This window comes from Mustela lutreola, chromosome 8, assembly GCF_030435805.1.
Source record: "Mustela lutreola isolate mMusLut2 chromosome 8, mMusLut2.pri, whole genome shotgun sequence".
Classification (NCBI taxonomy): Eukaryota; Metazoa; Chordata; class Mammalia; order Carnivora; family Mustelidae; genus Mustela; species Mustela lutreola.
The window spans coordinates 56,936,732-56,949,948 of record NC_081297.1 but is presented as its reverse complement, the minus strand read 5'-3'; the positions used below and the strand labels follow the sequence as shown (position 1 = coordinate 56,949,948).

At 45.9% G+C, this 13,217-nt stretch overlaps 1 pseudogene; it reads left to right on the top strand.

Annotated features, from left to right (window-relative positions):
• Positions 1–1,677: 1,677 nt before the first annotated feature.
• Positions 1,678–2,096, top strand: LOC131837833 (large ribosomal subunit protein eL27-like; annotated as a pseudogene).
• Positions 2,097–13,217: the final 11,121 nt, after the last annotated feature.

Below are 13,217 nucleotides of genomic sequence, written 5' to 3'. Positions count from 1 at the left end.
AGCTCTCTCTTTTCTTTTCTTTTTAAAAAGATTTTATTTATTTATTTGAGAAAGGGCAAGAGAATGTAAAAGGTGGGGGGGCTTGGTGAGGAGGGGAATGAGCAGAGGGAGGACAGACAGACTCCAGGCTGAGTGTGGAGCCCAATGCAGGGCTCGATCTTATGACCAGAGATCACAACCTGAGCTAAAATCAAGAGTCGGACTGAGCCACCAGGCACCCTGTCATGAGCTCTTTTAAATCTTCTTTCCATGTCTTTGCACAAGCAGTTCCCTCTGCCCAGAATACCTTTCACCCCCTTGCCTGCTTCTCAGTTTAGAGCTCAACTTCCCTGTGAGTCCTTTGCCCTATTGCCCCAAGGGATATTAAGTGTCTTTCTCATTGTTTCTCCAAGGAGCTGATATGTGTACGTATGTTTCTTCAACAAATAATTGTACACCTCTATTCTGGGCCTTGGGCCAGTGTCTAGAAAATTTATGAACACACTCTTGAGATGATTTCATGACTCATAAGCCAGAGGTCACATGGTTTGTTTACTTTCTGAGCCGCTGATTCTCTGAGCTCAGGGCCCAGTTGGATTCAGAGAGCGTGGGCTTGTTGCACAATTATTAATCATTGACCTGCTTGTCTCTTAACTTGAACTCCTCAAGTGCATAGGACTCACTCTCCAAATGACCCTGGAATACCTGGTGTATGGACCAGCATGGAGCCCAGTGCAACAACAGTGGAAAGGTGTCTGATGTCTGAAGTTCTTGTTCCATAGAAACTTTCTTCTAAGATGGTCATGAGATGTGTGTGTATGTTAGAAACTAAGGTTCAGACTGATGGGGGAATGACAGAGCCCAAGTCACTGCACAGTGTGGAAGGGAGTGTGAAGAGTGAGTGTGTAAACAACGCGTGTGGAAATATTGTCCCCACCTCCATTGTAGTGATATCCACATAACATGGGTATTCGAGAATTTTGGCAGGAGAATTTTGTCTCGGTAATTATGCTTCTAGAAAATCCTGACTGACAGAACTTCAGACTGGACAGTTTCTTTTATAGGAAAAAACATGAACCCTTTTTATAGGCAGAACTTAAGGTGAGAGAAACAACTGTGTTTGTGTGCTGACTTGGCTGGCATGGGTTGGAGAGGATGAAGTGGGTGTCATGGCAAGAGGACCTGGAAAGGACTGGCTGACAGGCATATGGAGAGATGGTCTCTGGTGATGGGTGAGACTGCATATATGCTGGAAGACACTGAGAGTCTGAGGTCCTGGGAGTGCTGGAAGTTCTCTTAAAGTGCTTCAACTCACTCAGTAAAGTAGGAAGCAAGATCACTTCCTCAAAACAAGCTGAGGAAGACATGGAGTTTGAAGAGGACAAGGTGTGAAGTACTTGCCTAGGAGTATGGGAGAGAGTGGGCTATGGAAGGATAATATGCTAGTGGGGCAGCGGTCAGGGCCCAGTGGAAGTTTGTCAGCTTAAATATGCATCAGCTTAACTGTTCCTCAGCCATGTTCAGTGTGTGGAGCAGGTAGAGTTGGATTCAACCAGAGCTGTGGTTTGGCTGAGTGAAGACACTTTTCCTGAAGATAGGCAGTGAGTTGAGGATAAACAAAGGAGTCATTAAAATGATTTTCCAAGGGGAGGTGCCATTATTTCCTTTCTGCTGTAAGCTCACGCGGCTTGTGTTGAGATGGGCAAGTTCATGACAGCTGGGAAGGTGGTGCTGGTCCTGGCCGGATGCCACTCCTGGTACAAACTGGTCACTGTGAAGATCACTGACCATGGCACCTCAGACCGTCCCTACAGCCATGCTCTGGTGGCTGGGATTGACTGCTCCCCCCACCACCATACAAAGTGACAGCGGCCATGGGCAAGAAGAAAATCACCAAGAAGTCAAAGATCAAGTCTTTCATGAAAGTTTACAACTACAGTCATCTCATGCCCACAAGGTATTCTGTGGATATCCTCTTGGACAAAACTGTCCTCAAAAACGATGTCTTCAGAGATTCTGCTCTTAAACACAAGGCTTGAAGAGAGGCGGAGGTCAAGTTCAAGGAGAGGTACAGGACCGGCAAGAACAAATGGTTCTTCCCAAAGCTGCGGTTTTAGATTTGTTTTGTTTCAGTCATTAAATTAAAAAAAAAAAAAAAAAAAAAGATCGTCCATGGAACTTAAGCTGGATGAAGATCAAAGTGAATACATTGTGGTACGGAGCCAGTGAGGAGGTGGTAGACCCAATCTGAGTGTTATTCTGGTGGGATCTAAGGATATTTACTTACTGGATGGAGTGAGCTGGAAAGATAGGAGTAGGATTCATGGACGGGAGATTGCAGGGACTTCTCTAGGCCAGGAAGAAATGGTTCCAGGGCACCTGTGTTCACTGCCTAGCATGTGGCAGATCCTGTGGGACTCTTGCTGAGCTCAGTAAATTGTGGGACATCACCCCTATCAGAGGCACACGGCTGGCGTGCCCCAGCCCTCATCCTCCCCAAAGCCATCCCAATTCCGAGTATATTGGTTCTGAACCCAGACAGAGAAAAACCATGAGTTGAAACTTTAATTAATGCTGGTAGATGATTTGCTTTTAAAGTCATGTTGGGGGCAACGTTCCTGGGGCAGTATGCGCCTTGGATCTTCACTTCTCTCTCTAAGAGGTGACGGTCATGTGTGTTACCTATATTCATGGACTTCCTAGCTGTGTAATCTGTACCCCTCTCCTATTTTTTAAATCCCAAACAAACAAGCTGGATTATAAGCAAATGAGGGTTATATTGTTGGTGAGATAAGTCAGCCTCCTCCTGTAGCTTTGTAATTAAACCTTTTGTAAATTGTGATACCACAGCTGCTTTTTATTAACCAATGTCTTGAGAATCCAGCTATGAGGTGCGGCACAGGTCAAGATTTGAGAAGTGCCTCTTGGAGCGTATCTGCATGGACAGATGTCACTGGTTCCTGGTCCCCACCCTGACACCCGGACACAGGGCGGGGGTGGTATGAGGTGACACTGCAGCTGGGCAGCGGGTCTGGGAAACGCTTTGCCATTTCCACAAAGATGCGAGAGAAAAATAGAAGAGAGAGAAAGAAGAGGAAGGAGTGGATGAAGCAGAAAGGAACAAGCAGAAGAGGGGGAAGAGAAGGCAAAGAAGGAGGAAGAGGAAATGAAGAAGGACACAAAAGGGGATCCATCAGATCCTAGTCCTCCCGTCCATGCCACCAGCCAACGGTATCTGATCTCCTCAGGACCAACAAGTAGGGGATGTTCCGGGAGGAAGAACTTCCTCTGCCCCATGGTCTTTCCAGCTGGACTTGGGACCAGATTGACATGAGACAGATTAACAGGAGCAAATCAAATTTAAGGTGCGGACCTATGGGGAATCCACACAGACATGACACTCTGAAGGCAGTGGGGCAACAGGAAGCTCGTGTGAGCTCAGGACAAAGCTGAGGACCTGAGGACTCAAAGACGAGAAAAGTCCTTAGCGAGAAGGTAGAAGGAGATGTTTGGAAAAAACGAGATTGTTCTCTCATGCTGCTGAGTTCCTTTGGTAAACGGGGGTTTCTGTTAGTACTTCCTTTCCTGATGCAGACTCTCCTTTCCACTTTCCTGCCTCTGCTGGGTTTTTGTTACTTTTAACTTGAAATAATCTTTATGCCAGAGTGACCTCCCTGGGGTGTCTCGCCTTGTACCCCTCTATGGTCATCTGGTCACTCGTGCTCAGGCTGAGGAGGTTCTCAGCCTGCTTTGATTTTAAAATTAACTACCATACTTGCTTTGCTTTTAAAATTCATGACCCTTCCCTATTTTCATTTTTTTTAATTTTTAAATTTTTTTCCTATTTTCATTTTTTTTTAAAGATTTTATTTATTTATTTGACAGAGAGAGAGAGAGAGAGAGATCACAAGTAGGCAGAGAGGCAGGCAGAGAGGAAGGGAAGCAGGCTCCCTGCTGAGCAGAGAGCACCATGTGGGGCTCGATCCCAGGACCCTGAGATCATGACCTGAGCCGAAGGCAGAGGCTTTAACCCACTGAGCCACCCAGGTGCCCCTCCTATTTTCATTTTTTAAGAGTTAAAAATTCATAGAGCAAGAGGATAACCTCTTGGGTCTACACTCTCCCTATCCTCCTACCTGTTCCTGAATTTTCTTTCCAAATGGGAAAGGACAAGGGGTCTTGTCTTGGTGCCAGCACCAAGCTGGATAGGAGGGTATTTGATGATTCTTCTGTGCCCAGCACTGCCAAGGGCTCCTGAGAAAGACCAAAAGATTGCTTATGTGTATTAAGTGCACACACATATTTATGGCAACATTCCTTCTCTCACTTGCTCGAAATAACAGGCATATTAAACAAGTACAAACATGTTAATTGCTAGACAGTGACTATGAAAGGGTCTTGAACAGGGTTGTAGGCTCAAGCCACCCGAGAGGCAGCCGAGGAGAAGGCGGCGTTTATAGGACAGGCTGTCAACAGCTTTGAAAAGACTTTGCTGCCAAGTTTCAAAGGAAGATCTTTTACTTGCCTCAGATACAACCCCCAAGTTAACATGTTCACTTCCTCCGTCAGGCTTGGGGTACGGGGCTTCTGGGCATGAAAGGATTGTAGGGTCAGGCAGAGAATATTAATACCCTGTTTTCTTTTCAAGATCCGGAGTGGAAGGGATATGCATGGAAGGAAAATGCAAGACAGCTACAGAGTGAATTGCAAAGAAGGCAAAAGTTTAACCAAGTCCTTGTGTCACATATCACCTGCTTGCCCACATCTGCCTTGTCCTGTTCTGGTCCTTGAGAAAGCAAACACTAACTTGAGCAGAGAAAGTAAATTTTTGCCAAAATTCTGGCCCACTCTTCCTCGGATCTGCTACAACCGTGAAGTGTTTTAACAACCCCTTTGTTTGCGTGACTATTGTGTTTTCACTTACTGAGAAATCTCGTTCTCAGAAAGTATCACTCATCCAAAACTTTGCTGTTTAAAATTGTGTCAGTAAGAATGGATATCCCATTCTTGCCTCTGAGTCACTCTGACACAGAAGCAGATTCAATACACAACTCAGATACAGAGCTTTAGATAACGGGTGCTAGACACAACATTTCATAGCTGTCTTAACTGTACGCTTGACCCTTGAAATACATGGGTTTGAACTTCATGGTCTATTTACATACAGATTTTTTTTTAATTTGATAAATATAATATGGTACTGTAAATGTATTTTCTCTTATGATTTTCTTTTCTTTTTTTTTTTTTGCAATATATAGAATCTATTCAAATATGCGCTATTCTTGGAAATTAGGGCAGAGCACATCTGGAAAACATACCTGCCATTGAAATCAGATCCTTGAATTTGCATAACAGAACCCAGGATTTGAGGTGGATGCCTGATTTGAACTGACCAGATGTCTGGAGGTGGGAAGTTCTGCTTGTTCCACGACGCTACCCGTAATGTGATTATTTTCCAGGGGAACTCAAACCAGACCTTCAGCTTGGCTGCTGGAACTTGGTGTACCAAATGGCCTTGTGAGTGGATGTAGCAGGGACCTTTCTGTACCTAAGGCTAAATATTCTGTTTGAAATTATAATATCTTCATTTATAGGAGAAGGTTCTTCCCTAAAGCTGGGATGAGGCATTATTGTGAACCTCAGAGAAAAGAAGGTGGTCCCCTTAGCTAATGCAATATTATGTATGGTCCAGGTGTCCAGTTATGGAGTGAATAAGTCATGGGAATAAAAAACAGAGCAGAGGGAATATAGTCAATGATATTGTACTTGGGTTGAGTAGTGACAGATGGTAGCTGATGGTGGCTATATTTGTGGTGCACATAACAAAGTAGGGAGGTGATAAATCACTGTATTGTACACCTGAAACTAATATAACATTGTGTGTCAACTATACCCCCAAAATTTAAAAAATATATATTATGTCTGCCGGTCAGGATAAGGATATGACATAAGGATATTACATTTATAAATATTTATGAACCCATCGTAGGATCACTGCAGCCTCTAGGTATGAATCTGTTTCCAAGCCTTTTTACTCTGTTGGCCGAATTCACTTTCTTGTGGTTATAGGATTAAGATCTTCAGTTTCTGGCTGGCTATCTTTCAGGAACCAGTCTTTGCTCCTAGAGCCTGTCTGTGTGCATCCTTATGATTTGGAGAAAGTTCTGGAAGCCTTTCCAGTAATTAATGGTACGTGCCTCATGTCTCAGAACCATCGACAGCACTTCAAATGTCTTCACCATGGAAGTCTCCCTGACTTCTCTTCTACCATTTCCTGCACTTTCCTTATGATTTTCTTTTCTTTCTTTCTTTTTAAAAATGATTTAATTTATTTATTTGATACAAAGAGACAACAAGAGAGGGAACACCAGCAGAGGGGAGCGGAGATCATGAACTGAGCTGAAGGCAGATGCCTGATGACTGAGTCACCCAGGCGGCCCTCCTTATGATTTTTTCTTTCTTTCTTTCTTTTTTTTTTTTTTTTTTTAATTTTTTTATTTTTTATAAACATATATTTTTATCCCCAGGGGTACAGGTCTGTGAATCACCAGGTTTACACACTTCACAGCACTCACCAAATCACATGCCCTCCCCAATGTCCATAATCCCAACCCCTTCTCCCAAACCCCCTCCCCCCGGCAACCCTCAGTTTGTTTTGTGAGATTAAGAGTCACTTATGGTTTGTCTCCCTCCCAATCCCATCTTGTTTCATTTATTCTTCTTCTACCCACTTAAGCCTCCATGTTGCATCACCACTTCCTCATATCAAGCAGAGAAAGACAACTATCATATGTTCTTTCTTTCTTTTTAAAGATTTTATTTATTTATCTGTCAGAGACAGAGGGAGAGAGAGCGAGTGAGCACAGGCAGACAGAGAGGCAGGCAGAGGCAGAGGGAGAAGCAGGCTTCCTGCCGAGCAAGGAGCCTGATGCGGGACTCGATCCCAGAACCCTGGGATCATGACCTGAGCCGAAGGCAGCTGCTTAACCAACTGAGCCACCCAGGCGTCCCTCTTTCTTTCTTTTTAAAAAAGATTTTATTTATTTATTTGACAGAGAGATCATGAGTAGGCAGAGAGGCAGGCAGAGAGGGGGACGCAGGCTCCCTGCTGAGCAGAGAGCCCAACGGAGGGCTCGATCCCAGGACCCTGAGATCATGACCTGAGTCGAAGGCAGAGGCTTACCCACTGAGCCACTCGGGTGCCCCTTCTTATGATTTTCTTAATAACATTTTCTTTTCTCTAGCTTATTTTATTGTAAGAATACAGCATATAATACATATAACATACAAAATATGTGTCAATCAACTGCTTATGTTATCAGTAATGTATCTAGGTGACAGTAGACTATTTATAGTTATGTTTTTAGGGTATCAAAACTTACATGCAAATTTTCGACTATGCAGGGGGTCAGCACCCCTAAGCCCTTATGTTGTTCAAAGGTCAACTATGCGTTCTTTCTTTTTTTTTTTTTAAAGATTTTATTTACTTACTTGATAGAGAGAGAGACAGTGAGAGAAGGAACACAAGGAGTGGGAGAGGGAGAAGCAGGCTTTCCGTGGAACAGGGAGCTTAATGCAGACCTCGATCCCAGGACCCTGGGAGTATGACCTGAGCCGAAGGCAGACGCTCAGCAACTGAGCCACCCAGGTGCCCCTCAACTATACTTTCTGAAGTAAGAGACCCTGGGTCCACTTTGCGGTTCAGGCCTGAGGTAGACCGCTTTTCTTGGAGCCTATCAACACATTGCTTCACTCCTAAATCCTGTACGAACTCTTCCTTTGTTTGGTGAAATGACCCATGGGTCTTCTGGTATGCAGTCTCCTTTGTGGCATTAGGTCAAAAGACCTGACTGTGTTGGACTACAAGTTGGTTTGGATCTCAGGCTGCTTGCACTAGGACACATTTTAATTAAAAAAATTTTTTTAAAGAGTTTATTTTTAAGTAATCTCTACACCCAAGGCTGGGCTCTAAGTCACCACCTTAAGATCAAGAGCCACACGCTCTACCCTGTGAGCCAGCCAGACACCCCTAGGACATCTTTTAGCTTCAAGGCTCTCTCCGTGGTTTTCTATCCTTCTCACCTCAGAGCATTTGTCTAAGGTGCCAGCGGGTTCTCAGGTCTATGCTAGGTTGGTGCAAGGAGGAAGGAGTCATGGGAATGTGTAAAATTGCATGTAGAGCTCCTGACTGCAACTGGTCCTGCTGGTGTATTCTCTTCCCCTCAGAGGGCATCACATGATCAGCCTTGGCATTTCTTCCAGGAAACAGCAACACCTGTCTCTCTCCTAAGCTGATCCTTGATTAGGTTCACAAGGCATCTACTAGTTCTGTAGGCTGCCTCAAAAATTCTCCTCATAACTCATGAGTAGGACACAATAGGCAGAAAACACGAAACATGCCTTCATGATCAAAATATAGGTGTGACTTGATGCACTAAGACTTCTCCAAAGATACTGTTTGAAAATTAAACTTCTTAAGAATTACCTTGGACTCTCAGGGTACCTGGGTGCTCAGTAGGTTGGGTTAAGTGTCTGTGTTCGGCTCAGGTCATAATCCCAGGGTTCTGGGGTCCAGCCCCACATCAGGCTCCCTGCTCAGTGGAGAGCCTGCTTTTACCTCTCCCACTACCCCTGCTTGTGTTCTCTCCCTCCCTCCTTCCTTCCTTCTCTCTCTCTGTCTGTCAAATAAATAAATAAAATATTTTAAAAATTTACCTTGGATTCAGTGGGAATGAGTTACACAAGATCAGCCTTCGGGAGAACATGAAATAAAACAATTTGCTGACCTAGCTTAAATTTGAGATGTCTTCCCGACATTCCACCTAGTGAAACGTGGAGGAGACCATTGGAAAATCGAGTCTGGGCCAAGCAGACAGGTACGGGCTGACATAGAAGGACAGCTACACAGGAGCTGGAGAACTGAGCCTCTAGGATACCTGGCGTCAAGGATCTGGGACAAGTGCAGGAAACTAGCAAAGAAACTGAGAGGAAGCATTGAGACAAGAGGAATGAAGTTGCAAGAGAGTGGTGGTGTCCAGGAAGCCAGGGGAAGGTGTATCCAGAAGGAGACAGAGATAGCACTCAAATGCTTCTGTGTAAAGTCACATGAGGATAGGAAGTGAACCCTAGCCAGGAGGTCACTGGACATGTCCATGGAAGCAGTTTGGGAAGAGTGGTGGGTGCGGGTGCCTGGTGGACATTCTCTCATCCAACATGGGAAGAGGGACTGGAGACAGTGAGTACGGACAGATCCCTAGAGGAATTTGGGGGCCACTAGAAAAAGATGTGGTGGTGGTGGTGAAGGGACAGCAGGAGGGGGAAATAAGTGGCGGACAGCGAGAGAGCCGTGGCTTAGGAGGGGAGGAGGAGGGGGAATTGCTGGAGGGTGTGCTGAGAGGGCTCGAGGGGCTGTGGTCTACTGCAGGCTGCAGGGTCAGGTCTCAGGGGGAGGAGGGCAGGCTTGGCGGCTGCAGGCCCTGTTGGCTGTGAGGGTGTGGGAGGACTCTGTGGAAATGCTTCTCCAGTGCTTCAGTGTTTCTCAGTCAAGTTGCTCATCAGCTCAGAGCCAGGACAGGAGAGGACAAGTTGGAGGATGGAGGAGAGAGAAGGGGTTTGGAAAGGTTGTCTGGGAATGGGGAGAATGAATGGAGAATGGCCATGGCCAAGAGCATGAAGCCCACTGGAGATCCATGGTCACGGATTTCTCCTGATACCAGTCAGCCTCTGAGTTCCATTCTCTCCATCCACCCTCAAGGGCAGGCCCGGGGCGGAGAGAATGGCTATGACCCTGGCTTGTGGTTTGCCCAATTGAGTACCACTAAGGGAGAGATGGGGGAAGGGGGGGTGGGGGAGTGTGGGGGGGTGGCAGGGGTGGGGCAGTGGGAATGAGTCCCAGGCATGGCCAATGGGGGGCATCATAGTAATAGATTGGGGAGTGTAGGTGGGGATTGAAGAGGGACTAGCAAGGGCTGGGGCTTAGTGAAAAGGGGCTTTGGGTCAGTGGCACTGGAGTCCTGGTGGGCTCAAGGATACTGGGGATGCCAGGGAGGGATGGAATGAGCTGGAAGGAGCAGGGGTAGGGCTGCAGGGATGGAATGCTTGCACCTGATGGGCCTCAGGCTTCTGGGAAGCTAGTGCCCCAGCCCTGTTGCCTGGGCTTTGCTTTGGAAACTCTGCAGAGCTCCTTTACCGACAGGAACGAGGAATGGTTTATCTGGAAAACCGTTCAGCCTTGGGGGCAATATCCAAAAGAATGTCATCCTGCTTCCAATATTAATTTTCACCCTCTCCCACCTGGTAGGTGATAGTACCATCAACGTGCAGCCCTGGCGGTCTTAATGCGGACTCTCCCCTCCCTTTCTACTTGAAAACTCCACTGCAGGAGTGCCTGGCTGGCTCTGTGGGTTAAGGATCAGACTCTTGGTTTCTGCTCAGTGGGTTAAGGATCGGACTCTTGGTTTCTGCTCAGGTTATGAGCTCATGGGTCGTGAGATCGAGCCCCACATGGAGCTCAGTCTGCTTGAGATTTTCTCTCTCCCTCTCTTTCTGCTCCTCTGCCCATTCACATACCCTCTCTCTATACATATCTAAAATAAATAAATAAAAAACACTTAAAACTACTGGAATGTGAGGGACCTACAGAGAGTGACATCCTAGGAAACCTCAACTCCCTTCTGAAGTATTTTTTTTCCAATGTATTAAGTATTTTTTTTTTTTCAATGTATTTTTGGAGGGACAGCCTGGATAGCCTTTCCACTCAAATATTACTTGTTAAGTAATAAATTGCTGCATCTCCCCGTGACTTTTTTTTTTTTTAAAGATTTTATTTATTTATTTGACAGAGAGAGATCACCGTTAGGCAGAAAGGCAGGCCGAGAGGGAGAGAGGAGGAAGCAGGCTCCCTGCTGAGCAGAGAGCCTGATGCGGGGCTTGATCCCAGGACCCTGAGATCATGACCTGAGCTGAAGGTAGAGGCTCTAACCCACTGAGCTACCCAGGCGTCCCTCCCCGTGACTTTTGACACATCTTGGTGCCTTCACAAGCCCCCGACTGAGGATTGCTGGTGTAGGGCAATGTGCAGAGTGAACTGGCCCTGAAGACAGGGTCCTGTCCCTAGACAGTGATGCAGGGAAAAAGTCTCCAGGAAAACAGATCATCATTTACACACTGGAACAAAGGGGAAGGGTCTTAATTTCCACACACATTGCTCATCTCACAGTGCTGGGTCCTCTGGTCCCCAGCGTCGTGACCCAAAACTACTGAATTGTCATCGCTGCTCTGTGAGAGGGGAAGTCAGGACACTACTCCTCAGCACTGGTGTTACCTTTCCTTTTGTAACAATGGTGCCCTTTATCCTCACTCCTTAGAGCTATGTGTGTGTGTGAGAGTGTGTGTTTGTGCCCTTGCCTGGCTGGCTGCCACACAGAGGTGCTCCCCAATAAGAGAACCTTATCTCCAGAGGAAGAGGGTGAGGGACGGTGCCGGGGTTGTGTTGGTGGACAGGACCCAGGGAATGCAGGCTGCATCTCCGTGCGATGTCACTGGCCCCTCAGGAGAGCGTGTGTGGAAATAATTGTGTGTAAGTGTCTCGGAGACATCGATCCTTCTCTCAAGAGATTTAAAACTGCTTGTGCTAGAAGCTGTAATGGGACAGGGAATGATGCCCTGGTGATTATTTCAACCAAGTTAAGTACCCCAAGAGTGAGAGAAGTCTGTGTCACTAGCTTTCTGGCAAATATTCCACCTCCTTCTGACAACCACCCTAGGGTAAACAAACCAGATGTTATCTCTGAGGAGGAATCTGAGCCATAAGGAAGTTAACTCAATTATCTAAAATCAGGACCCTGAACTCCCGCCTTTCTGTAAAACCAACCAATAGGGGGCGCCTGTGTGGCTCAGTCAGTTGAGGGTCTGCTTCAAGTCTTGATCCCCTGACCTTTGCTCTCTGCTCAATGGGGAGTCTGCTTCCCTGCCCCCCACCCCATGCTCTCTTTCCCATGGCTCTGGCTCTCTCTCTCTCTTAAATAAATGAATAAATAAATAAAATCTTAAACACACACACATAACCAACAGTTGTCTTGCTTCATTCCACACTTCCTCCTAGTGGGCAAAACCCATTCACTGCCCCGTTCCTTCTCCCTGTCCAGTGGATGGCCAAAGCCAGCAATCCGAGAAGAGCCACTGGGCTCCGGGTGCCTTCCTATGACCTTTTCCTTGAGGACTTTGCATTACCAAAGGAGATATGCTCTATCAACTGATAAGCCCAGATACCATGGACCTGGGACCATAGGAAAAGGTGAGAGTAAGTTTGCCCTCGGAGAGCTCACATTGAATAGACAGAAATTAACTGCTAAAAGCAAGCAAAGAATAAGAGGCTGGGACCCAATTCTAGCTTTCCTTTCTCTAGATGATTCCAATATTTATTTCTCACAGATAATAGGACTTCATAAATGGAATTAATGGAGCTTTCTAGTCCTTCTGTTTCTTTTCTCTTTTTTAATGATTTAAATTACCATTTAGTATAATTTTTTGTCGGTATACAGCTCCATGGATTTTAACACATGAGCAGATTCTCGTATCCTACAGATCAGGATACAAAACAAATCACTACAGTCAGGAAATAGAGCAGTTCCATTACACTCAAAACTCCCTTTAGAGTCACACCTTCACCCACCCACACCAGGGGCAAGCACTGATTTGTTTTCCATCACTGTGGTTTTGTGTCCATCCCGCAGGCTAGACTCATGCAACCCCATCCCAAGGTCTCCAAAGTAGCATCCCGTCACAGTCTCCGTTGAAAAGCACAAAATCAGGTGCCTGGGTGGCTCATTTGGTTAAGCGACTGCCTTCAGGTTCAGGTCATGATCCCAGGATTGAGTGATTTCATGATCCCAGGGTCGAGTCCTGCATTGGGCTCCAGCTCCACAGGGAGTCTGCTTCTCCCTCTGACTTTCTCTCCTTTCATGCTCTCTCTCACTCTCTCAAATAAATAAAGAAAATCTTAAAAAAAAAAAAAAAAAGGCACAAGATCGCATCTAAATTTTGGCAGCTCCAAAATCCCAAATCTCGTGACATTTTTATCTCATGGAATCAGGTATGGGTGAGATGACTGGTCACAATTCTTCTCTGTCTGTGGACTTGGGTAGTTAAAGAAGTTATCTGTTCCCAATGCCTAGTGAATGATGGTACAGGCATAAGGTAAAGTTACAGAAATTTTGACTCCCAAGAGAGAGAAAGTG